Source organism: Sinocyclocheilus rhinocerous, unplaced genomic scaffold, assembly GCF_001515625.1.
Source record: "Sinocyclocheilus rhinocerous isolate Xijiao unplaced genomic scaffold, SAMN03320098_v1.1 scaffold218, whole genome shotgun sequence".
NCBI classification, from domain to species: Eukaryota; Metazoa; Chordata; class Actinopteri; order Cypriniformes; family Cyprinidae; genus Sinocyclocheilus; species Sinocyclocheilus rhinocerous.
The window spans coordinates 1,301,806-1,329,744 of NW_015664181.1; the positions used below are offsets into that span (position 1 = coordinate 1,301,806).

The window sequence follows — 27,939 nt, forward strand, 5'->3', positions numbered from 1 at the left end:
AAGTGTGTAAATAAAAAATTACAAAGGAAAAAGAACTTACAGTTACTTCCTTCCGCCACGGATTCAAATCTCAGTTTCACAGTTTAACAACTGAGCCCAAGCCTCTGTTACTCATTCGAAAATGTCACTTTAGAACTAGTAACAAAGGAACATTGCGTTGCTTCATTAAAAGCTTATTGTATTACTGTATTAAAAGCTCACTGTATTTTGTAGAGTAGAGTATAATGAGAGCGATGGTCTGAGCGAGTTTGCTTACCTACGTCTGATACAGCATTCATTCTTCAGCTCAATCTCATATTCACAATAAAACATTAGTTTGAATGTCTGCTGAGGAAAGTGATATCTTTGTCATACTAACCTTTCATCTGTTAAGAGTGATTTCCGATGACAGCGCTGCTCAGTGCATTTGTTGGCTGCGTCTTACAAGCTGTTGTTAAAATTAAAAACCTCCTTGCTTACATCCTTGTTTCAGTCTCTTTCAATATGAAAGTCTTTACTCCTGACTCACTCATAACAGAGTCTGTCTCTTGTTGCCATCTATTGGCAGAATAATGTAAATAAAATCACCATCACGAGCTCACACACCATTTTTTATACTAAATACTATTATTAAATACTATTATTATTTATATAAAAATATTATTTATTGAATAATAATATTTAATAATCAACAACAACAGCCATCATGTTGTTGCTAGGCAATTCAATCAAAAGTACATAGGAAGCGTATAAAATGATGACCTCAGCAAAAACTATTTGCCCTAGAACAAATAATAGATTAATGAGACCAAAGATGAACTGCGAGATTTACCCAAAACGAATTATATCTCATGTTTAACCACTATAGAGACATCAGAGCCAGCAGCAAATTCCAGAAGATCTGGCCGAGGTGAGGCTGCTCTCGGCGGGTTCATGAGTGCTGAACGGCCGCTGACGCCCTGGAGCTCACATCTTCGAAAACATCGAAGGAAATTTTCAAATAGACGTTATCTTTATTAACAAACTGCATATTTGAAGTCTAAACAACTACATTCTCACCTAAAAAAACTCTTAAAACTACTTTCCGTGACACAAAAACACATTATGCAGTGTATAATGTTTTATTTTAAAAATAATTAAAACAATATTCAATAAATGCACAAAATAGATGAATACGTAAATAACTAAACCAGTTTGTGTTGGTACAAACAAAGTGGTGGCGTGATTGTTACAGACTGTACAGATGAGTTTCAGAGGAAAACTGGCATGCATTGTACATCTTGGCTCGCCTTCTTCCTCTTCCTTTCTGACACCCAAGGGCGCACTTGCTGGCACCGCAGTGTTGCGCAGCACCGCTGTCACCGTTATCACTCCAGGGAGTAAAGAGCAGACCACCGCTTGATTGGTGAATGTCCCTCAAGCGTAGCTCTCACCTCCCTATTGTGCACCTCAATACTGGCAAGCAGTGAACCTCGTTATGCTCAGTATGTCACTGCCAGTATCAGTCACCGGGTCTCAGAGGGAAAGCTTACACCTCGACCCACAGATCACAATTAAACAATGCAAATGCAATTTGCAATCAGGCTGATTGTGAAAAATAGATTGTTCTGCAGCAAAATTATCACAACAAATACACACTACTGTTAAATTTTTTTTTGTTTATTAATCCTTTTATTCAGAGAAGATGCATTAAATAGACCAAAAGTTAAAATATTTCTAATGGTACAAAAGAGGTTTCATTCAAATAAATGCTGTTATTTTGAACTTTCTATTCATCAAAGAATCGTGAAAAAATATATTACAGTTTACATAAAAGTATTAAGCTGCTAAATTATTTTATTTAATTACAATTAATTGCAACTGTTTGTTAATAATAAGAAACATTTCTTGAGCAGCAAATCAGCATATTAGAATGACTTCTGAAGGATCCTGTTTTTTTTATTATATTTTGTAACATATTAAAATAGAAAACACTTAAATCGCAATATTTCACAAAATTACTGTTTTTGTATTGTTAGTGAAAAGTAGAGACTTTTTTCATAAACATAAAAAAATCATACTGACCCCCAACTTTGGAAGGGTTGTGGATATGAACAATTAAGAAATACAAATTTAAATATTTCCAGTTGGTAAATTACAAATAGAAAGGCCTTAAGTAAGTTACAACTTGTAACTTGAAAGTTACAAGTCACTCTTAAGAGCATATTGAAACATTCATGGGAAATGCAGGTGAAAAATTCAAAAACATTCATAACCTTGCACACAGAGAAGTATTTATAGTTAAGATCTGTCATTACTGTTAAAAAAACATGTAGTTGCCATGAATGAACAGGATGCTTCACAATTAAGCTTCAAAAAGGATGTACAAACACCTTAAAGACATCATAACTCATTGACCTTTTCAGTTTCTTCCTCACACACAGCTATCATACGGCTTAAAAAGATTGGAATATAGTCATAAGGATCACTTTTAAAAATATTTTAGCAGTGTGTTTTTGTGATTTTGGAGCTTGACAGCCTCATTATACTAAACACAATGGCCAAAACATTATTCAAAAGTTCTTCTTTTGTGTTTCAGAGAGGAGAGAAAGTCAAATGGGTTTGCAACAGCACAAGGCTGAGCAAATTATGACAGAATTTTCATTTTTAGATGAACTATCCCTTTAAGTCAGACAGCACAGCGGCTGAGGAATATACGCACGGTTGGTGGCTGCCTGTGTCAAATTTATATATCTACTCCACTCATATCTACTCTACTCAAATTTATATCTCTACCAGGCACGCATCCACTCCAAATTCTCTATTTTCTTTTTTCTCGACTCTGAGGGCAGGTGTTGCCAGAGATAAAAGAGAACGCAGAATAAACGAGTGTGCTTGTAATGATGAGGTCCCTTCTCATCCCTCCTTTTCCTTTTCTCTATCTCACTTCGCTAATTTCCCGTCAGCGTCTGATGTCTTGCTTATTACCAGTGGTCTCTGAATCTACAGAATAATTAGCAGAGGAAAATAAACACGGGGTGCCCACGGATGCATGAAGGTCACTGGGTGTCATACTTCACTGTGAGCTGGATGACGAGGGACTTGGGGGGGTGCCGCAGAAGAACGGATGACAGTATTGATTATATTTCCTCTCTGCTTTGAGTTATTGGATCTGTGCTGCGCTTGCACGTGCTGGTTGGCAGCACTGGGAAATATGATTCTAATGGCTGGCACCAGCTATGTTTCGTGTGTATATACAGTTTTTGTGGTTATATATGTTTATGTGTCCTCTGAGCTACAGGCACCTATATGTCAAGTGCACTGTGATTAGTCATAAAAACAAAAGCAGGGAGAAGGAAACAGCTTTGTCTCCTTTGTGCAATAGGGCTTCTTTTTCCAATATATGAGCAATTGAGTGTTGGTGTGTAGGAAAGAAAATCATGAAACGAGGGACTCAACAAGTATGGCCAGTGCAAAAGAGCTTCCAGTCATTTGAAATAACTAATAATTAGATACTATTATTTTTAAACACATTTTATTAACATTTGTGCATGCTTTTATATACATAAAAAAAAAAATTAAAAAAAAAAATTTTTTATTATACACTCTAAAAAATGCTGGGTTAAAAAGGGACAAACCCAGCTATTGGGTTGTTTTGACCCAGCGGTTGGGTTGAGTGTATATACAGTATATTCGTAATTATGCAATAATCACACTAAAGGTGAGTGTTGTGCTTTGTATAGCTCTGTATGTTATTATTTCAAAATATATTTAATTATTAATTACATATGACAAGCTTTTATATTTTAATAAAATTTTATTCATATATTCATAATTATGTAATATCACTCTGATAGCGTGTGTTGTGGACTGTAGCAGTGTATATTACCATAAAATACATTATTTGCATATGACCCGCTTCAATAGTTTAACAAAATATTTTTTATAAATGCATAAATACACAATACTTCACAATGATGTCATGTCGCTTTTTTACAACAGTTCAACAAACATTAAGTTAATATTGGGTAACTTACATTTTAGGGACAATATTTCCATTTACTTGGTCTATTTTTAGCTCCAACAACAAAAATAGTCAGTCAAATAGAGTCTAATCAGTAAATTAAAAGTGTTTTGTTCCTGTGCTTTTGAATGAATCGGTTCAATGAATGGTTCAATGACTCACTCAGAAAGAAGCCACTTGTTTCATCCCTGAAAGAATCAGCATTTTTGAATGAATCATTTCAATTAACGGTTTAATGACTCAAAAACACAACACTTCTCGATGTTCAGAGATCCATGCAATGATTCTTATCCAAAAAAATTGGAATAAATATATTTAGAATTAGGTTGAGCACTTAGAAGTTTATCAGATTTTTTCATGATCTCTTCATTTAAGGCACACATCAAACATGTCACAAGAGACAATATACAAACAGTCAGAAAAGGGCAACTACCAAAGAAGGTAAAAGTGATGTCAAATAGAGAAAAAAGGACAGAAAAGATTTTAAAAAATTCTGTTTGCCTTCCTAAGGCAAAAGCAGACTCTTTTCACCCCCCATGGATAAGTGCAAAACGTATACTGTATCAAACCAAAGCACATACAAAAATATTAATAAAAAGACTCCTATTTTACATAAACTCATCCAAGTATGCCCAGAGACAGAGAAGACCTTTTCCCCGAGACAGCTCTAAATGGCTCCAGGCTACATCTGGTATTGCTGATAAAGTCTTGCTCTGGCTCCTCCAACCAGATATATCATAAAATTATTGGGCTTTAGGACTCCGCAGGCTGTTCCTTTGGGAAGTCTGACTTTCCCCATCCTCAGCTGAACACTATTAAATCAACAAAGCAGCAGCACTTCTGTGGCCTTTGTAGACTAGCTAGGCCAGAGGGCATGCCATCACTAAGACGCCAGGGAAGATTTGGACCCTCTGGCACTTTTTATTCAAGTTGCCTGGCCCGGTCCTTGGTTAATGCAGATTTAATGTTGCGAAGACTCCCTCCACCTCTCGCTCCGTATGCGTGCGCGTTTTATAACAAGACAAGTGCTTCAAACTGTACATAATAAGACAAATACAACCAATTCCATTAGCCTCATGTTCACTCTGCGGATTCAAAACAAATTAGCCTACAGCGAATTGCCCAAAGCAACAAGAAATCATGTTGTATCTCAGCCTTTTATTTTAAAGTGACACGGCATAGTCATAAATATGCTAACGTTGTGTCTCGGTAAGAATAGAGACTGTTTCGCTTGCTTTATTTACAAAAAAAGCTGTGCGCTTTTGTAACAAAGCAGAGTATTATAATTGGTGATGCTTGCTAAGACACTTACTAGATTGCACAATATTACTCATAATCAGGGTTAGGGGCTTTGAAAAAGGCTAAACTTCAGTGCATAATTTGTCCTGCACCATTTGTGTCTTCCAGTAGCTTGGCACTAGCAATGCCAATGTTACGGGTTCGATTCCCAGGGAATGCATGCATTGAAAAAACGTAAAGCTTGAATGCATTGGGGGTCACTTTGGATAAAAGCGTCCGCCAAATGCATGAAGGTAGATGTTATGGACTTGAGTGAGAAAGTAACCATCCTAGTGAACACTGAGAATACCAGAGCAACCATACAGAAATGCCCTGGCAACCACCCAAAACACAACTTTTGCACACGCAAGCACATTTTCTGGTAGGTTAAAACTCTAGTTACATACTTTAAATATTGTTAGTTTAGTTGTTTATGATGGTGAATGCACTTAAGCACTTTTTAGTGTTCAACATAATGTCTACAAACCACATTTTAGGAAGGTCTTGGCAGACACTTTCGTACTCAACTGATATGAAAGTGCATATATTGTGTATAAATAAGACTTAAAGCTGCTGTAAGCATTTTTTTAATACTCCGGCTCTCTGCCAGTGACGTCATTTGGAGCGAGACTATTTGTTTGACACTTTTTAAAAAAATTTTGGAAAACAGAAATGTGCTTGCAGCAGCTTTAGGCAGGCAGTTAAGCGTAGAATTCAAATCTTAAATCTAAACCATTGGAAATAATTAAATATCAATACAATTGCCATGCTTGAATAGAACAGAGTATTAATTAATACAACAGGTAGTCCAACAACACTTTTTTTTATCTCTCCAGTTGTCTGTGAATTAGTGGTGAGCATTTTTTTGGTGATTCTTTCTGCATCTACCAAAGTTGCACCAAAATATTTGGAATGGATGCAAGAAAATTTGACATTAACAACTAAAAGAAGGAAATGGAAAGTGTTTTCTCCCTTTTTGTAGGAGAATAATCCCTCTCAAAAACTCAAAATTTAGATTTTTTGGGGTTCTAAACTATTTTTTTTTTGTGAAATTGTGAAATATTATAACAATTTAAAATTATTTCTATTTGAATATATTGTAAAATGTAATTTATTCCAGTAATGCAAAGCTGAATTTTCAGCATCATTACTCCAGTCTTCAGTGTCACATGATCCTTCGGAAATCATTCTAATATGCTGGTTTGCTGCTAATGAAACAATTTGTATTCTTTTCAATGTTGAAAATTTTTGTAGAAACCATGATAAATGTTTTTTTTTCAGGATTCTTTAATGAATAGAAAGTTCAAAAGAACAGCATATATTTGAAATAGATTTTTTTTTTACTATGTAAAAGTCTTTACTGTCACTTCTGATCAATTTAGTGCATCTTTGAAAAATACAAAAATCTTACTGACCCCAAATGTTTGAACGATAGTGTATTTATATATTCAATGCATTCAAATAGTGCAATAATTTAATATTAAAGCTAAAGCTAGTAAATGGACTTAGTAGAGGGACCTGTCCAGAACAACCGTTGAACTCACCAGACTTCTCACAATCTTTAGAGTAAACATCAGGTCAAAGAATCAAGGATGACCCAAGCAGAACGCACTGACCTGAAAACTGCATCAGCACACACATCTATTAACTAGACCACATGAGACCAGCACAGCGATTCTATCTGACAAGCTACAGTAACATTCAACCGAGCTCATGCAATTCACTTTACTGCCAGAGAGACTAAAAGAGCAGCATTTTAAAGACCACCCAGCAGACCGCTATATATAGCATGCGTTGACTGCTGGGCCATTTGTCAGGATGTGACAATTCAAGTGTGGATTAACACAGAGGGACTAACCGGTGTTGAGCGAGAGAAAAGACGCAAATGAGATGCAGGAACGGTTTACAACAAACAAATCCACATTTTGAGAAAGTATCTACAAGCTGTGCTGCCCATTTTGTTTCTTCTAAAGGTGTTTATTATTCTGTTGGATTAGAATATCGTAAATAATGCACGCTGTCCTATATAAAACCATCTGTTGTTTGGCGTGTCTTTGTAGATATTTTAAAATCACCCAACCTGAAGTGTTTTCTCTCAAATCGCGAGAGAAGAAAAAAAAAAAAGCCAAAATTTGCTGTAACAAACATTAAAAGTAAGAAAAAGTCGACAACATTTCAATAGCATCAGAAAACATTCATGCCTTCTGTTTGGATTGTGGTGCAAACACATTCATTACGAGTTCCCAATCAGATTTCTATGCATCAGTCGTTCAGAAAACACTAGCTTTAAATCTAGCTTTTTCCATTTTTCCAAGACGTTCACTGTTTTTCTGTGACTGTGTCGTATTCAGACAACTATACCAATTTGATTTAGTCAATGTTTCTAGGGCAAAACAATTTAGACTCACTTCTCTCGGCCGAGTGGCACGGCACTGCAGCCACTCCAATCAAGGAGCAGCTATGCAGATGAACTATTGTACAACTATTTACAGCATACTTTACCAGCAGCGGGGGTCTTTCAAGCCCAGCATGCGCAGGATAACTGGTCACCATAGTAACACACAAATATAAAAGGCCCTTCATTTGTAGCCTGATAAGAAAAAGGGGAGAAAAACTCTCTAAAATGTATGTACCTTCTAATTGAAAAACGCTTTGAAGCCAACAGCATTTGCAACTCATTTCGCTTCAGTAATGTGACATATTCATGAGAAAGAAAAGAATATATCGGAATGAAGCCAAACCTGAATGTGATTTTGGATTGTGAAGGCCTACTTTACTGAAACACCCTTATTGAAGAGACTTTTTATGCGGGATGTGGAGGCAAAAGGTCTCATTTATTTTTGAGAGCATTCCCATTTGTACAGTGCCGTGAAAAGGTTTTTGCCCCCTTCCTGTTTCTTTAAATTTTTTGCAAATTTGTCACACTTAAAAGATTCAGATCATCAAACCAATTTCAATATTACGCAAAGATAATGCAAGTAAATACAAAATGCAGTTTTTAAATGATAATTTCATTTATTAAGGGAAAAAAGCTGTCCAAACCTACCTGGCCCTATGTGAAAAATTATTTGCCCCTCCTCTTAAATCATGAAAGAACTGTGATTAACCACATCATTTTAGAAAGCTTTGTGTAATATTAAAATGTGTTTGATGATCTGAATCTTTTAAGTGTGACAAATATGCAAACAATTAAAAAAACAGGAAGGGGGCAAAAACTTTTTCACACCACTGTATGTATCTTCAGTTTCTTTATCAGATCTATCATTATATGCTATTATTGTCATAATTGTATTGCTTTAATTTTATCATGTATTACTGACAAAAGTACTACTGCATGCACAGCCTTGGTGCATAGAGAAAAATATGATTCAGAGGGAATGCAAGTTATTACATTTTCCTGCAAGTTTAAAAAGACAAGTTGTATACAAAACAGGGTCACATTTGATTTCATATTATGTACAAAAATATTTGTTTATATGTACAGGTTTCTGCAGGTAAATTGAAGACTTTTAAGACCTTTCTAAGATCAAGTAAAGAAAATTTAAGGACTAAATCCAATGGAACACAATACATCCATATGGTCTCTAAATGAAAATGTTTCATATTATCAGCACTTGACAGTTTGAAAATATTGCAGATGTTACAGATCTCTTCATTACTTTTCAATTCAACTAGAATATGGAAATAACTTTCACTGTGCCTTCTGATCACATTGCAATACTTCATCAGTATTTTTGTCTTGTTTTCCACGCAAACGTCTACAGATTCTTAAATCAAGATACATTTACTTGAGAAGCAAAATGACAAAATTAAAAAGTCTTGATTAATGAGAAACTGATCAAAATGAAGCGAGTTTATAATTAAAACAAGAACAAATATCTATATAGGCTCGGAAAACTTGTAGGACTTCAATGTGGATCAATGGTTGAAGGTCCAAATTACAGTTTCAATGCAGCTTCAAAGGGCTCTACACAATCCCAGCTGAGGAATAAGGGTCTTATCTAGCGAAACGATTCGTTTTTAACGACTGAAGAAAGAAAGACATGAACATCTTGGATGACATGAGGGTGAGTAAATTATCTGGAAATTTTAATCCTTTAATTTTGTTAAATTTCTCGGAAAACAAGACTTCATACATCCAGTTTGCATATTAAGTAAATGTATTTTGATTTAAAGATGTTTCAATATTTTCATTAAAAAATACTGAGGGAGATTTTTTGAAGTATTCAACACTTAAGACTTTCTGCTCCGATTTTAGACCTTTATACACCTTAAATTGTGGCTGGACGAATTAAGACTTTTAAAGACGTTTTTAAGACCTGCAGAAACACTGTATGTAATTGTTTATGGTTCCAGATATTGAACTGATGACAACGAGAATCCTTATCTCAAGCAGAATACCCTTAAATCTAATTTACTGAAATATTTGTTTTCTTGACTTTCACAAAATCAGGGATAATCACACTTAGAGGACATTGTTTTATGGTATTAATTAGCCAAATATAGAATTTGCTTGTGTTTGGATACAATTTGCATATTCAAATCCAAGCGCTAATCCTTGTATTTGGTGACAAACAGCATTTTGCTGATGTAAATCCACATCAGATTTGTTGTGCTCGTAAACTTTTCCTCCACTGTAGTACGTAATGAGCCATAGTAACAGCTCAGTCAATTGAATTACTTTTCTTTACTGTCTAATAAACTATAAATGCTCTATGCAACAACAACATAGCACTCGCTGACATAATGTCATATATTTTTATAGATCAAATGAATCATTCATTAAAGGCAGAGTAAGGGATTTCTGGTAGCCAATGTTTATATTTGAAATCACCAAAACAAACACGCCCCTACCCCAAAAGGGTCTTGCCCCTATTTTGATAGCTCCGCCCCACACATACGTACGCAACCCAGGCAACGATTAGTTCTGTGAAACAAAGCAAAACCAATGTTACACCGTGTCTACGGACGTGAGCGGCGCGGCGCAACAAATCCCGACAGAAAACTGCTGCCGGGTTCTATTTATGACGTGCTGACACACATTTCAAATGGTTTTCAACGGTCGTTTGATCGTGTCCAGTGTAGGCAGACTTTAGCTGTTGTAGACACGGTGTTACTCACCTATTGAGAAGAAACAAAGCAACCTCGGCGTCCGATCGCAGGCCTCCGCTCCTTGAGTTCTCTCCAGCGCTGGAAAGCTGATCCGATATTTACACGGATCCTACTTCTTGCCTTATCGTTCCGCAGACGTTTTCCTCTTTTGTTTTTTATCCGCCATCTCTATCTTTCTGTCGCTCGGCTCGGCTAATGTCCGTCCCATGCACTGAACGCGCTCTCCTCCACATCATGAGTAGACACGCCCCTTATTGCTGATTGGCTACAAGTTTGTTTTGCGATTCGGCCCGAATCAGTTTTTAAAGCGTTTTTGAAAAATCACTTACTCTGCCTTTAATATAACCTTCTCTTCCCAAATTCAATTAAAGCTTTCTTGTCCAATGGTGAATGCTGTTCCCGCCCCGTCGACACCTCCCGGTCTATTCATCATTGGCTGTTGTTGCTGCCCGTCTCAATCACTTTGCTTTCCTCCTCTAGTTTGGGTATGATGAATGAGCTGGAGGGACTCTCATCTATCTGCTCGGCACCTCCATTTATCGTCGTGGCTGAAAAATAGATGGTGTATGAAGTGTAATTTGGTGCTGTAGCGAGGCTTCTGTCCCAGTGGATGTGTCGTGGGACTTTGATTAAATCCTTCTTATAGGAAATCGATACATTCTTCGTTAGGCCTCTCCTTCTACAAGCCTAGGCCTTTTCCTTCTTATACATTTAACACACACACATAGATGAGGGGGATGAGGTGGAGAACAGAAGAGTATATGAGAGGATGTAGGATGGTTGGAGGCTAAAAGGAGGAATGACCAGGAGAGGATAAGGGGGAAAGGGTAGCCTGACCCAGTATTTAAAGGAAAAAAAGTAAAGTGTAGGGGAATATGGGTGAAAAAAAGCGAATAAAGAAAGCAGAAGGAATGACCAAGCAAAAGAGAGACAGATAGGGGCTGATTTTCAAAACCTAGTGAGCCGCCTATCTAGACAGCATCATAAAGCACTTTTTTTAGGTTAAAATCTAATGTGTTACGATACTATGCAATACCATACTGTACTATACAACCGTAAAGAAAAGATGCATTAAACTGATCAAAAGTGACAGTAGATATTTTCAGTGTTAAAACAAATTTTTTTCTCAAATATATTATGTTCCTTTGAACTTTCAATTATTAAAAAACCCTTAAAACAAAAATAATAAGCAGCACAATGCTTTTCAACATCGATAATAATAAGAAATATTGCTTGAGCAGCAAATCAGCATATTAGAATGATTTCTGAAGGATCATGTGACTGAAGACTGGAGTAATGATGCTGAAAATTCAGCTTTGCATCACGGGAATAAATTATATATTAAAATTGAAAAGAGTTACTTGAAATTGTAATAATATTTCACAATATTACTGTTGGGATGGGGTATGATGAAAATCTTTATATCAGAGTATAACTAATTTTATATCACGGTAACAGAAAATATCACATAATACAGTTTTTTATGCAGCACATTCAACCACATTTTTTTTTTGTATATTAACTTATTCAATACATGCAATAATGATGAATAATGTCAATTAAATACTCTATAAAAATACAAGTCACTTCAACTTGATGACCAAAACTTTAAGATTATACATAACATGAATGACAAGCTTGCATCAGTGCAAAAACAGCTTTACATTATGTAATAGGTAAAAATGAAAGACTCACATTAGTAAAACTAATATTACAAACCGAATATTTCAGACCCTATAAATACACATAAACATACACATAGGTTACAGTACAGTATAAATGGTATAGAAAAGTATAACATTCTTTTCTTATTATATACTGTATGTACAGTATGTGCTATGTATTTTTGTGCTTATTAGAGCACTGGGTTGTTAGCTTAAAAACACAAATGTCTATTGCAATCAATTGTGATTCATACAATTAAAAAAAAAAAAAAAAAAACGGAAAAAAAACAAGAAAAACAGAAGCGTACAAATCTATTTTCTGCAAACATGCCTGAACGTGTATAAATCGAAACGCCACACAATAGCGCTCTTCCCATGAAGCTCACAACTGTTTCCAATGGAGGTTGTGCGACGAGTTGCTACCTATGTGAAGTGTTTCATATCAGTCACACGTGAAGAAGCTATCACAATCACTGTTTTGGATTTGAAGTCCTGCCTGAGAGACACCTAATTCCCTTCGTGCATGCCACACACTGCACGCCGCTCGACTCGAGTGGATTAAACCGAATCACAAAAGATCAACAGTCGATATTGCAAATGCTAAAAGGCTGGCGCACACAAGCTGTGCCGCTAGTCATGAATTGAGAGAGCGAGAGAGAGAGAGAGAGAGAGAGAGAGAAAGAAACAAAAATCACCGCTAATGACCAGCACTTGCCATATGGGTGGGACGAACACTGAGGCACATGGTTTCATCCAAACAGACCAAAACTTGACCGCATAGCGGGCTCTCCAAGCCAAATGCCTCAAAAGCGGTGCACAAATGGCTATATGTGGCCAAATTTACTAAGAACATCAGGTTAGCCTTCTCTAAATGAGATCTATCAGAGCACCTCACCTCTAAACGCACTGGCCAAGCAGCCATAAAAACATTACTGCCAATAAATAACATGCAGCGTTTAAACTTAGCAGGTCGTACCATGCAGAATACTTTGAACTCTCTGGACAAGTTACCAAGTTAAATAATTTGAAAGGCCAGAAACAGAACTCCTCCCCGTTTCTGGCCCTGGATGAAATATTTAATTTATCTCCCCCTGTTGATAGACTGTCTGGCCTGCGCTGGCCCAGCATAAGGACGACCTCTGCCAGAGGTATTTTAATGTGTTTGTGAGTGTCACCTGCTGTCAATTTCAATTTGAGATGAAGAATTCCCTGGAGGCTAATTTGCTCTTGTAGGCAGTACGTTACTTCCAATTGGCAGCTAGCAACGGACGCTATATGCTTTGTAAGCACCCATATCTCTCTTTATTTCTCTTTTACTTTATCAGACACACACGCTGCATCCCAATTCTCATACTATGTGTCCTATATACAGTACAAACGTAAAGGTTATGTTCAGAATAGCTACTCTACTTCTGTATATGCAGTATGTAGCATGTATTGTAGTAAGCAAATTTTATACACACATGGAATACCCAGATGATTACATGAGCAAAATGTTACACTGGGTACTGTATCCCATAATGCAACGCACACAGCTTGATCTACCATTTTCAGTGTGATAAATTAACTGACAATTCAATTGTTGATGAAGTATGATATTTAGGTATGCATGTAAAGTAATTTACTATAAATTAGTTTATAAATCAATGAATTTTTGTCATCATTTACATGTACCACATGTTGTTCCAAACCTGATTTTCTTCTTCTGCTGAACGCAAAAGAAGATGTTTTGAAGAATGTTGGTAACCAAACAGTTACTGGTAGCCACTGACTTCCATAGTATGGGGACTAGAAACTGTTTAATTACCAACATTCTATCCCTTTAAATTATACAACTGTTCAAAATTTTTTGATTAGTACAGTTAGTATACAGTTATTTTTTATGTTTCAAATAATACTTTGTATTAAATTAATCAAAAGTGACAGTAAAGACTTTTATAACGTTAAGATTTCTGTTCAAAATAAATGCTGTTTTTGAACTTTCTATTCATCAAAGAATCCTGAAAAAATGTATAATTGTTTCCACATATATATTAAGCATCAAAAACAGTTTTTAACAACATTGATAATAATAAGAAATGTTTCTTTAGCAACAAATCGGCATATAAGAACATTTACTGAAGGATCATATGACACTGGACAGGAGAAAAATCAGTTTTGCCATTACATTGTAAAATATATTAAAATAGAAAACACCTAAATTGTAATAATATTTCACAATATTGTTTTTACTGTATTTTCAATCAATGCATACCATGCTGAGGCTTCTTCCAAAAACATTTAAAAAATCTTACCTACTCCAAACTTTTGAATGGTAGTGTATAGTACAGGGCTGTCCAAACTCGGTCCTGGAGGGCCGGTCTCCTGCAGAGTTTAGCTCCAACCCTAATTAAACACACCTGAACCAGCTAATCAATCTTACTAGGCATAGAAACTTCCAGTCAGGTGTATTGAGGCAAGTTGGTTCTAAACTCTGCAGGACACCGGCCCTCCAGGACCGAGTTTGGACAGCCCTGTATGAACAAATTAACATGGTACTCGAAGAACTTATACTTAAAAATAGCCACTCAGTTATTTTCAATTTTTCAACTTTTCCAATCTGATGGCTCCTCAGCTCACTTTGGCATACATTACATTAGGGAAGTAGGCATATTCAGAAGCAGAGCACATCTTTTCTTGACTCATTATTGGACTGAAATGCCAAAAGCTGACATGCATTTATCCTCATTGCAAGTGAACCCATATTTAATGTAGTCGTGACTCGTGACCCTCCAGTCCATAACTGCTGCCCAAAAAGAATGTACTTTCCTTTCAGGGAAGCTTACTGTACTTTTGGTGTGAAGTATAAGTATGTGAATTGGGATGCAGCCATACTAATGCTAATGCTTCCCTCTCCTCCAAGCCTTGTCTATTTATCTTGTCTTTCTTCTCATTCTTCCCTCTCTTTCTTTCCTTGGCTTGCTGAAGGGGAGGTTCATTATGTGCTCCCCGTCTCAAGGTTTTGTGGCTGACACTCAAGGTTTCTGCTCAGCTTAGTGGATCATCCATCAGAGCCTGTGCTGCTTTCATAGGAGAACGATCCAGAAACTCTTCTCAGTTTTCAAATGGTGTGAAGAGAGAAAAATAAAGGGGAGTAACACCAGCTCGAGGTTACAGGTTGCTTTAAGGGATCATTTACGCAAAAATATAAATTCTGTCATCATTTACTCACCCTAATGCTGTTGTTTCTTTCTTCTGGGGAACATAAAGGAAGATAATCCGAAGAATTCATGCCATGGTATGGAAATAAAATACAATGAAGGTCAATGGGAACCAAAACCATTTGGTTACCAGCAATCTTCATAATATGTCCTTTTGCAAATGATAGAAAGTGCATTGATTTCCATTGCAAGGACAATAAAAAAATAATAGAAGTCAATAGGAACCAAAACTGTTTGGTGCAGCATTCTTCAATATATGTCCTTTTGCAGATGATAGAAAGTGCATTGATTTCCATTGTAATGACAATAAAAAAACAATAGAAGTCAATAGGAACCAAAACTGTTTGGTTACCAGCATTCTTCAAAATATCTTCTTCTGCAGATGATAGAAAGTCAAACAAAGTTGGAACAAGGGTAGTCTCAGCCTCAGACGTCACGCCCACGGCCGCGGACCGTTGGCTAAACGTCTGATGCATACAGCACACAAAAGTGGAAACACTTCAGGAGTTTCGAAGTCGTCATCGGATTGGTTGAATTATACAGGATTTCCGGGAGACGTGTGTGGAAACAAAGATGCCGTGCCGCCAAACCCCCTCACGAAAGAAGAAAGCTGTCGTGCTTACAACTGTGACGACGAGCGCTTATCAGGATCAACTAAATGCTGGATTTGCAAAAGTATGTGAAAAATTTAAAGTTCGCGACATAGAATCTTTAAAATACGTCCGAGAGTTTTACACACACTGTTATTGTGGCGACATTTCCACGCCCCGAAACGTGACGATGAATGAAACGAACTGTGATTGGTTGTTTGACATGTCGGTCAAACGGCCTCATGGGCGGGCCTAGGCCAATGGATGCTGCCATGGATTCCAGACCTTCAGCCGTCAGTCTGAAGGTCTGGCTACGCGAGACTAGAACAAGGGTGAATAAAGGGTTAACACGGATTTCCATTGTATAAACAATAATATACGATAGAAATCAAAGGGAACCAAAACCAATTGATTACTAGCATTCTTCAAAATATCTTCTGCAGATAACACCACAAAATATTTAAAGCAGATAAGTCATAGAGGTTTGCAATGAGGGTGTGTAAATGATGACAGCATATACATTTTTGGGTGATCTGTCCCTTTAATTGAGCTTGTTAACACAAGGTGGTGTATAATAACCTCAAGAAAGCGATCCGTTAGCATTCACATTCATCTCAACAGGACCAGCAGCAGGACCACCCAGAATTCTGCGAACTGAGCAAATTTTTATGACAACGCTGACTGACAGCATTGACAACATTGAAAGTACTTTTGTCTTTTTGATTGACACCCGTCACGTCACCTTACTCAGACCTGTCTTGGCCATTCATTACGAGATCACAGACATGCATACAAAATGCATTTCAGATCTCAATCACCGCCGTCACAATACCACCTCTTCATTTAATCACACACTCGCATATTTATTAAATTAATAGATTGTTAATGGACCGTTAAATTAAACTGTATCCTATTTTTTTTGCTTACAATAAACGTCTTTCGCTCATCTCTCCTCTCCTGAGCCACCGCCGTTGCTGTTTTCTGCAGTCAGATACTCTCTCGGGCTGTTGTCAGAATAAAGAGGCATTCTGCGCACTTTTCTTTGATGTCTGTGACCCGAAGAGAGGAGAGAAGAGAAGTCGGCAAGATACTTAAAAGACATTGCTCTGGGAGAAGGAGGAAGAGGGAGCAGGCAGGGAGGAGACATAAGGTACGAGGAAGGAAGAAGAGGAGAGGTACAAAGAAATGTTTGCTCTGTCTCTGCGCTCCTGAGCCTCAGAAGAATAAAAAGATACTTTAGCCTACATTAACAAAGAACTGTGATTTCAAACATATACAGTCACAATAAGAATGTAAAAAAGCTGAGGGAAGGAACATGGCAAAGAATTGCGATGACGTTATGGGCTTCTGAAATAATACTTTTCTAACTACAAAAGGCTTTTTGAATCAAAAGTAAACTTTTATGAGCTGAGTATTCATAGAAGAATTGCTAGAAGAATTTTCACTCAATGGCATTTTTACAAAAGTGTAATAGCACCAATATTGGCGAGATTTATTTATTAGTGTTGATTCATACAGAAATGATTTCACCCCAAAATATCTTTTTTTTTTGGGGTGGGGGTAGGGGGGTTGTAACCAAATGTCTTGACTTGTGATAATGGTACAGTAGTTTTGGGTGGAAAAAAAAAAGAAAATGGCCACATTCTAGTCAGTCATTGTATGCTAGTCATAAAAATTAAATGGTCAGATTTGTCTAATAAAGGAGTTTTAACCTTTACAGGCCCATGGGCCTTATACATTATTCAATGCTTAACAGATCATGAGCCAATTCATTAAAATGGAAACAGAAACGTAATTTTAAAAATATACAATTTCTGTGTATACATGAACCCAACAGACTTCCTCCCTTAAGGAAAATAATAAAATAAAATAAATAATTGGTGTGATGTAATTTTAAAATGTCTTAGCATTTGGTATGTTAAATGGTTAAATGTAAAAGTCTGATATAAATTTCCTGCTTGTGTATGGTTTATGGTCAGCGCATTGTTCAACTGCACAGCAGATGCTACAGATGGTGGTTATTCGAGTACAGACTCTATTAATTCAATACTAATTTAAAGAACCCGTTTTGCCTCACGGACAATTTAGATTATCATAAACCGATCCAAATGGATCACGTTGAATACAGATCTTTCATAAATAATTACATTTACCCAAAAGCTTTGGCATTAGTCACCGTTAATAACACTTACAGCATCAGCAGTAATCAATTAGAGCAAACACGACCATCGGAGGGCTCAATGAACTATTTAATCACCTCTGTGTCAATACACTGACCTTGCTTAATCGCAAAAGGAAATCCATATTGTTTAACCACAATAAATGTCAAAGCCTTTCATTCAAAGCGAGCGTATCACAATCCTTGCTTCAAAAGTTCATGGCTAAATTCAGGCACAAAACCACACGAATGATTATCTACTCAATTATCTTTCTCTCTGTTTGAACTCGGTTGAACGCTGATCCACCCGCAATAGGAAATAACAGGGTATTCATAATACACAGAGCAAAAGCTGCGGTGGTTGTTTAGAGAGGGGGAGCGGTAGAAATGGTTCAAGTGAAGCGTGTCTGATTGCAACACTGCATTGATTTGGTTGCGGTGCCATACGGCCATAATGCCGCGGTCATTCTGATAGCTTGCAAATCATCGCTATAATTACTTCTCGCCAAATCCAGATGAAGATCCTTATTAATTATCTTAATCACAGCATATCAGAGTCAGATGAACCCACGGCGTCAGAATGTGAATCGATGCGTGATGAGGGCAGCGACGTCTGAGACTTTCTGATAATTATGCACGGACAGGGATCCGATGACAAAACAAATCAGTTAGGTTCATCTCTGAAGTAGAACCGGCATTGGGATTATGTAAATGTATTGTGGAACTGTGACGAGAAAATGGGTTAAAAATCACACGTTTGTGGAACGGAAAACTCACACTTCCCTTCCACTTACTGTTAACCATCACCTTACTATTAAACTCGGTAACAGTTTAAAATATTTATTAGGGCTGCAACTAACGATTATTTTGATAATCGATTAGTTGGTCGATTATTTTTTCGATTAATCGATTAATCGGATTAAAAACAAACAATTTTCTTTTTTTATTTTATTGACAAAAACACACTATTCCACATTCTGCCCAATGTCCTTAAAACAAACGTTCCAACTGAATGCTATGAAAACATACAGTGCTTAACAATTTATTAGACCACCTGCCATAATAAAGAGAAAACACATTTTAGGAATCTGTCAAAAAATTGTTTAAATCAAAAAAATGTTATTGTCATTTATTTATAACTAAATACTAATCGATAATAATCGATTTTATCGATTAGTTGTTGCAGCCCTAATATTTATATTCAAAGCATGTTTGAATATGAACCACATTTTTGGTCCTTGGAGGGACATAAGTCCCTTATTCATATCATATCTTTACGTACGCCTGTGATTCTTTGCAGAATCTTAATGAGCTGTTTGAAGTGTTAAACTATCAAACTGTGTAACCACCACCTTCCCTAGTGACTTCTTGGCCTCAGCGGTATGTAAATGAATCCAAACACATTTAATAATTAACATAGAATAGTTTGTCACCATATTACATTCATATTTCAACTTTAAAAATTAGGGCACCTTGTTTTATACTATAGTATGTGATCAAAAATACAATGGAGAAGAATGGTGAAAAGGGAAGGTGATCCTCTGCCATTTTTAATAAAACATCACCCTGGTGTTCCTCTACACAGCAATCAACACGCTAATTCAGTCTCTAATAATAATATAAGTTAATTGATGTTGAGCAAGGCAATCATTCTCCTAGTATGTGACCCTACAGAATGGAAAAATATTGACCAACTGCATAGTCAACATAATGTTTTCCTTAAAGCAGCACAAGGAAAAAAAGCGATTCATGAATAAATCATTTACAGTGGTATTCTGTATCAAGTGTTCTGGGCAATAGCTGCAGTTTTTCCAAATCAAAGGCTGACAGCGGGCAGTCTGTGAGGTTCTCGGATTGCTGGCAGGAGATGCTGAGGAACAATGGGGCATCCCAGGGAACTGCTCTGTTCATGCTTTACATTATAGATTTCCAGTACAACACCAACTCATGCAACCTGCAGAAATCTTCTGATGAATTCCCGCTGCACTGACACTGCTGTTGATTTTGAATACAATAATGTGGTGCAGTAATATTGTAGTATTTCTGTTAAAATGCAGTTATATTGTTAAATATTATCACAGTTTAAAATAACCAAACTATAAGTTTGCTAATAAGTTTTCTATTGAAGCTTGTTTGGGATAAAAAAAAAAAATTCAAAAGGTAATTGTGACATTTTATCTCGCAAATCTGACCTTTTTCACAATTGCAAGATATAAATGCAGAATTGCGAGATACAAACGGACAATTCTGAGAAAAAAGTCAGAATTGCGCAGCTGTGGAAAACGTGCAATTCTGAGAAATCCAGTTTGTGAAGATATAAATTTGCAAAAAAAAAAGTCAAAAGAACTGTGACATGTAAACTCGGAATTGGGAGAATAAAAAATTCAAAATGGTGAAATGTAAACTCAGAATTCTGAGGAAAAAAAAGGCAGAATTGCGAAATGCAAACTCAGAATTCTGAGAAAAAAGTGAGAATTGTTGAGATGTAAACTCTGAATTCGGAGAAAAAAAAATCATAATTTTGAGTTTAATGTCGCAATTCTGACTTTTTTTCTCAGAAAAGTCAAAGTCAGAATTGTGCAATTGTGAAAAACTTGCAATTCTGACAAGTCCACTTCGTGAGACAAACTCACAATTGCGAGAATAAAAGTCAGAATTGTGAAATGTAAACACAGAATTCAGAGAAAAAATTGAGAATTGCTAAATGTAAATAGAATATTGAGGAAAAAAATCATCATACTGAGTTTAATCTTGCAATTCTGACTTTTTTCTCAGAATTATCAGTCCCTTGTACCAAATGTTTCCTCTTTAGCTGTGTCATCTCAGATCTGTCTAAGTCTGAGTGGGCTGAGATGTAGACATCTTTAGAGGCAGAATGTGCCCTCCGCATGTTGAACACTGAGCCAACTTACCATTCACTCTACAAACAGATGTATAAGACTGAGGGGCTGAGAAACACCCCGAGGTATTCATTAGTCAGGAGCTGATCCTGCTTCACTGTACAGCAGCGCTCAGGGTAAGCCAATGCTAATGCGGCAGGACCTTCCAGGATATATGGCATGTGGTCAGATCGGGTGAATAACATCCCCCTCCTATTACATTCTCCTCCTCTCTCTGTCCTTCAACTTAGGACCAGCCATGAAATCATGTCCACATTGTAACCCCTGCACTATGGAAAATCTTGCGAGATTTACATGCAACATTAACAATAACATTAAAAAAGTAGCATCACTATAAAATAACAAGATAATCTATAAAAGAAGCTGCTGGATGCATGATTCCGCAACAACACAGTATAGCTTGAAAATGTTGACATATCCAGGTGAAAACGTAAAGCGAAGAGTCTGATTTAACCTGCCAATTGTCTCTCAGGGGAGCAGAGCAGTCAGTAGAAAGACTAGCCTCTTGAATTTATCAAGCCATGAATCAATGGTTCTTCGGTCTCTAGCTACTTGTTGCAGAGATCAAACCACCTTTTGAGGTCTCTGGAAATAAAGGCGGGGAACACGCAACGACCCCAACTTCAACACGGATACACACACGCGTCATCACACAGGAGTGTGTCCACCCCCGAAGATACCATGTCCTCCTGTGATAATTTACTCCTACCTGCATCGGGGATAGATTAATTAGGCCTGCAGAGAGCTCTGGCACTGCGTACAATCATTTACAAGAGGCTGGAGGGGTCTTACTATTTCAAACTAATTGGCACAACAATCAAGAGTGCTTTTTAGCGGAGTTAAGAAAAAACGCAGAAGGCTGATAAATGGAGAGAAAAAAATATGGAAGGTTGATAAATGAATAGAGACAAAGAAAGGACGTTTCAAGAGAAAGAGATACGAAGTTTCAATAAGATACTTATAGTGTAATAAGAAAGAGTAGTATCAATAAGAATCCCTCTCTGAAATGTATACACAGTAATTTTTGTTTTTTTAGAATATTATTGGAGTATTATGTTTTACAAAAAAATACAATTTTAGTCCTTCTACTTCAAAATTTCACATTTAATTCAAAGAGTTACTTATGGAAGCAACTATTTGTCTCACAATTAAGACTCTTTTTTTTGTTTATATCTCACAATTCTTTTGAAAAGACTTTTTTCGAAATTGCGAGATATAAACTCAGAATTATAAGATATGAACTTGCCGTTCTGATAAATAAATTAGAATTGCAAGATGTTAACTCGCAATTGTGAGTTTATAATTGTTAGCTCACAATTTTGATAAGAAATGTCTGAGTTGTGAAATTTTTCGAGAAAAATTGTGAGAAAAAAAAATTGAGAGAAAAATTCGCAGTTACCTTTTTATTTTTTTATTCCATGGTGCAAACCCCCCCAATTCAGATTTTAAAAAGTCATACAGTAACTGCAAGACGTAAACTCAGAATCCTGATAAAAAGTCAGAATTGCTAATAGACTAAGAATTGTGAGAATTTTGAGTTTATATATATCTCACAATTCTGAATTTATATTTTGAGTTTAAACAAAATCCAAACTGTGAGATATAACCTCAGCTTCCATAGTTACTTGCTGTTTCTTTGTCATTATTTGTGAAATTTGCTATTTTGGAATGAAAATTGTTTTCTAAATAAATCCTGCACCAATTCCTTTTTCAGCGTAGCTTCCAGTGATTTCACCTATAAAATTTCTATTAATCAATCAGGGCTTTATCAACCAATAACTTTTAAAGGATGATTTGTTTGAGAGGACAATAGATGTTGATCCAAGAACACATGGACGTGTTTGTGCATTCAAAAACATTGAAACAGAGCACAAAATAAATAAATAAATAAACAAAATAAAAACTGCAGGGGTCTCGAGATGAATTTTGCAGTTTGCTTTGCTGTTACAAAACAAGCTCACAAGGGAGACACTGGAAAAACAAAAAGATATGATGCAACGGTCAAAGATGTCCGTCTAACACATAAGCACACAATTAAAAAACAGCATAATGGCACTTTAATTTTAGGCACCTCTAAAAGATAATAAGCAAAATACCTTAAAGATTAAACAACAGTAAGACCTCAATGTCATTGGTATTACAATGCAAAGAGTATGACATTTGTTCACAGACATTGTGCATCAGGGATTAATGTGTTATTTCATTAGATGCATTTTGACTGATGCGACAAGTAGGGGATGTAGAAAATCACCTCTGCTGCAATGAGACTTTGATTGTGTCTATGGCAGTTTGAAACTGGCAATCTATCCTCAAAGCAATCTGCACAGCAGCCATTCTTCTCGTCTCCCTGCTCTCCCGTCCTCTCAGGGGGAACACCAGTGTAACTCTTTATAAAGAGTCAAACAACCAGACCTAAACAAGCGCAAAGGATGTTTAGCAGGGCAGAAAGTGCTGTTTCCTCGCTGATATCACAGGCCAAACACAGTCTGCCACAAAGACTTGTGTTCACAAAACAATTAGAACAGTGCTGAAACTAGTGGAAAGATACAGGAAGTAGAAATGATTCAGGGATTATGAGCTGGTTATGAGCTTCTACTGTAGTTCTATTTAGTAAAAATACTAAAACCTTTTAATGAATCATACTACAAAAAACATTGGTCTTTTTCATGTTTTGTTTATAATATATATATTTATTTTATAATTATAATACATATGTTATAATTTATGATCTACTAAATGGCTTCAAAGGATGAAGAGGAGCCAAAATTTCATTGCAGTCAAAAATATGAAAAATGTTATAGTAAAAATAAATCAATTAAAAAAGAAAAATACATAAAAAATATTAAAATAATTAATGTGTGACTTTGATACTTTTTTTCACTTAATGAACACAAAGAAGAAATATTATTTCATAATTTCCATTAATATGCACCAATATAACAATGAATAATATTAAATAACAATATTTACTTCCATTCAAATATCTTAAAAAAATGAAATGCACACTTAACACTTTAATCTTTTTTATTTTATTTATTTATTTTGGATGCCGCAAAAAGGATTGTATGAATGTTTGATTCAACTGAAACAGAAAATCTGGACTGATTTGTGAAAATGAGTTTCGAAAATGAGTGAATCTAATGCTCTCCTGGATCAAAAGACAAGGAAAGATTGCCAAACTTGTCAAATGACATGTTGAGTTAACAAATTTGCCAAATAAAAACATCACAAAATTCACCTGCAAATTCATTGTGAATATTCAATATACTGTATCGCTCAGCCCTAACACCTGGCACGATTATTGCACAAACAATAATCCCACATTTCCACAGTCTGTCACAATTTAAGGGCTCTGCTACCACTGATCGATTTCCATTTCCATTTCAATCTGCATGCTTTCACCGATTGTCCGAAACCCAGTTCATCATGTCACTTTTCCTCTGTTTTCACATGCACTAATAACATAAAGAGCTGCAGCCACTGCCGATTGTTCTCCGTTCATTTCACAAGCCTAAATACATAAATTACCCCCACCAAAACTAAAAACCCCAAAGTAATGGGAATCTTTGCATATTTATGATATCTGGAAGAGCTCTCCATCTCCATCAATGGCGTCCATTAATATGCAACACCGCATGTATTTAGTGAAGTGGGTTTGTGTGACAGGCCGCGCTGTCTTCCGTCAAACTCCACAAACACTCCACATCAACAGACTGCAATAATAGTGGGTTGAAGCCTGTATCGTTGTTTTGTGACATTAATGTGTAGCTTCTTCCACCCTGGCTCTTCTCAACAAGTGTCTACGTCCCTGAAATCCCTCTGTGTCCAGGTTCGGTAGAAAGGGCGTGCCCGAGCCGTCAATCAAATTTGGTTATGGCGCTGCTGTTGGCCAGCTACATGCTGACACTGCTGCTGCCGTGAGACCTGGCGAAGCCGGCAGGAATGGAAGACCATCCATCAAGCCGACAGTCAGGCAATACAAACCACTCGGAGGGCGAGAACACACACGTCCTTCCAGTGCCAGATTTATCGCCCTCATATATACGCTCCGCTGATGGATACCTCATAAATGGCCGATCAGAAAAGCTGAATTAAATCTCCACCCACAATGTCATTCTTCACTCTCACCGGCTTGTACATCAGCAAAAAGGTCATCTTATGTTATTGATATTATTTTTTGTTAGAATCAAGGTATGAAAGCAATTATTTCAAAATGTAATATTTAATTTTCTCATTCTATAAATGTTTTCCTGATCTAGTTTCTACAACCTATATTTGTAGAGAGAGGGATACAGGGTCAGGAAATGACACAAGCTGGATTCAAACTCGCATCGCCTGCCAATAAGCCTTACAATGTCAGAAGGTACGCTTTCAAACAGTACACCTTTGTACCTTATTTAGGGTGGATTTTAGTACTTTAACTACATATTAGTACCTTTTGAAGAGGTACTGCCCCAGTGATAGCTTTTGTACCTTTTTTTCCCTCAGAGTGTGTGAACTAACCGCTAGGTCACAGCTTTAAAGCAATTAGCCACTTCTTAAAACAATGTGTTACAGCGATTTTACCAGGGTAAAGGGTGTTTTTGAGCAAAGCAAGTAGCAGTTTTAAATTCCTTTAATAAAACTGCAGCAATAGCATAATGGTAAATGCATTCAATAAATAGTTAAATGTATCAGAGTTCAATATAAATCCTAATTTAAAGGGATAGTACACCTAAAAATGAAAATTCTCTCATTTACTCACCCTCCTGTTGTTCCAAACCTCTATGACTTTCTTTATTCTGTGGACACAAAAGAAGATATTTCGAGAAATGTCTTGGTGTTTTTGTTTTGTCCATACAATGCAAGTCAACTAACTCCAATGCTGTTTGGCTCACAACGTTCTTTGAAATATCTTCTTTTGCAATCCGCAATAGACAGTATGACACAAGGATGTGTAAATGATGATAGAATTTTCTAACCCTAACCTATATGTGACCCTGGACCACAAAACCAGTCTTAAGTCGCTTGGGTATATTTTTTGCAATAGCCAAAACATAGTATAAGTCAAAATTATCGATTTTTCTTTTATACCAAAAATCATTAGGATATTAAGTAAAGATCATGTTCCATGATGATATTTTGTAAATTTCCTACCATAAATATATCAAAACTTCATTTTTGATTAGTAATATGCATTGCTAAGAACTTCATTTGAACAACTTTAAAGGCGATTTTCTCAGTATTTGGATTTTTTGCACCCTCAGATTCCAGATTTTCAAATAATTGAATCTCGGCCAAATATTGTCCTATCCTAACAAACCATACATCAAAGAAAAGCTTATTTCAAAGGAAAGCTTATTTATTCAGCTTTCAGATGAAGTATAAATCTCAATTTCGAGAAATTGACCCTTATGACTGGTTTTGTGGTCGAGGGTCACATATACTGTATACACAATGACTTTGAATGTGGCTTATCCAATCCGAAATGTGATTCTGAACAACAAATTTTACAAAAGGGTTTGAAAAACAACAAACATGCTGTACAAATGAGTGAGAAATAGCAGATATCCATATTTAAATCCATGCTTAAATACCACATTAAATATAAACTGTATAAACAGAATGGCAGTACAAAAAATAGCCTACTTATGACAACCTAATAAGAATCATTCTGACATATACTTAAATCTGCCTTTTTATAAAAAGCAGCAGCATTTACAGAAGAATCAATCACAGTTTTGGTGCTCTGACAGTTGTGTTTAGGAAACTCTTTGTTAGATGAGCACACTCACTTTCACATAACTGCTGATGTCTTCTTTTGCTGAAGTAGCGGCATTTTAATTCTCAAGGATTCTGAAATGCTGAAAATTTCATTAAATATCCATTATTCTTTGTTCCTTGCACTTGCCATCCTCGTCTTTTCTTCCTTTTTTTCTTTCTTACACATTCGCTCTGTTCCAAAACCTAGTGAGATGTCTATCTAGACAACATTTTAATTTATTATACTGTAGGTGTGCTCCATACACAACAGTTGTTCCATAATGTATGAAGGCATCTTAATTGTGTTGTCTTCTAAAACATACACTACTGTTCAAAAGTTTAGGGTCAGTTATTGAAACAAGTCTCTTATGCTCACCAAGGCTGCATTGATCTGATCAAAAATGCAGTAAAAACGGTAATATTGTGAAATATTATTACAATTTCAAATATTTGAATGTTTTTTTAAATGTAATTTATTCCTGTGATCAAAGTCGAATTTTCAGCATCATTACTCCAGTCTTCAGTGTCACATGATCCTAGGCTTGGGCGATAAAACGGTATCGGTATTTATCGACGGTACACCTTCATCGATAACGATAGAAAAAATGCACGATATAGGCACGTGCTATGAGTGACGCAGACAGCCCACGAACACATGCACACAAATGAGTGCTGTGCCTGTCTGTGATGAGGAGATTGTGAATAAAAAATGAATTTTATTCGAATTAAAAAAAAATAAAAATTGCATTTGAATGCAAAAACGGTGCAATCGAATGTTATGTGTGCGTCTGGGAGACTTGTCAGTGGCGCACGAGATGCGGTTATAATGATGTAAGTGACATTATCGCATTTTAATGTTTTGTTAGTCTTGCCCATGAGATGTGCCGTTGCTGCGTTATGCATTCAAAATATTAGAGAAATATAGTAGCTCAGTGCGGAGATCTTAATAATTAGGTTAAAACCGAAACCAAGCCATTCACACAGAACACATATTCAGCGCATTTTTTAGACAGACAAATATGACTGTTGCACTCGCGTCTCACACAAGTTAAAAAAGTTTAAACTTTTAGAAAACGTCGCGAATTTGTGAAGGTTTATTCCATTTCACTGCGTCTCTTATGTTTTTAAATGCAATCTACGTGAATGGTGCTCTTTGTATTAAGCAATGCATGATGCTGTTTTGTTCATAATTGTTTATGCAATTTACGAAATTATATTTGATTTATATATGTAAATTTAGACGTTATGCACGTTTTTTTATAGACAGTTGTTATTTCATTGCACCCTCCTGTGGCCTCGGGAGACAAGACAAA

The 27,939-nt window shown here is 36.2% G+C and overlaps 1 protein-coding gene across 7 annotated transcripts in view; it reads right to left on the minus strand.

The window, feature by feature from the left end:
• LOC107729779 (RNA-binding protein Raly-like) overlaps window positions 1–27,939 on the minus strand; it is an 84,275-nt gene that overhangs the window by 21,643 nt on the left and 34,693 nt on the right. The window contains exons 1-2 of one of the 7 annotated variants that reach the window (XM_016540472.1): window positions 13,013–13,108; window positions 10,719–10,920 (exon numbers count right to left, since the gene is read on the minus strand). The exons of 4 other annotated variants lie outside the window; for them this stretch is intronic. The gene's annotated coding sequence lies outside the window, so the exon portion shown is untranslated. Of the gene's footprint in view, window positions 1–10,718; window positions 10,921–13,012; window positions 13,109–16,753; window positions 16,832–27,939 lie in introns of those variants that run through there. 2 more of the 7 variants (XM_016540466.1, XM_016540471.1) reach the window with 2 other exon arrangements.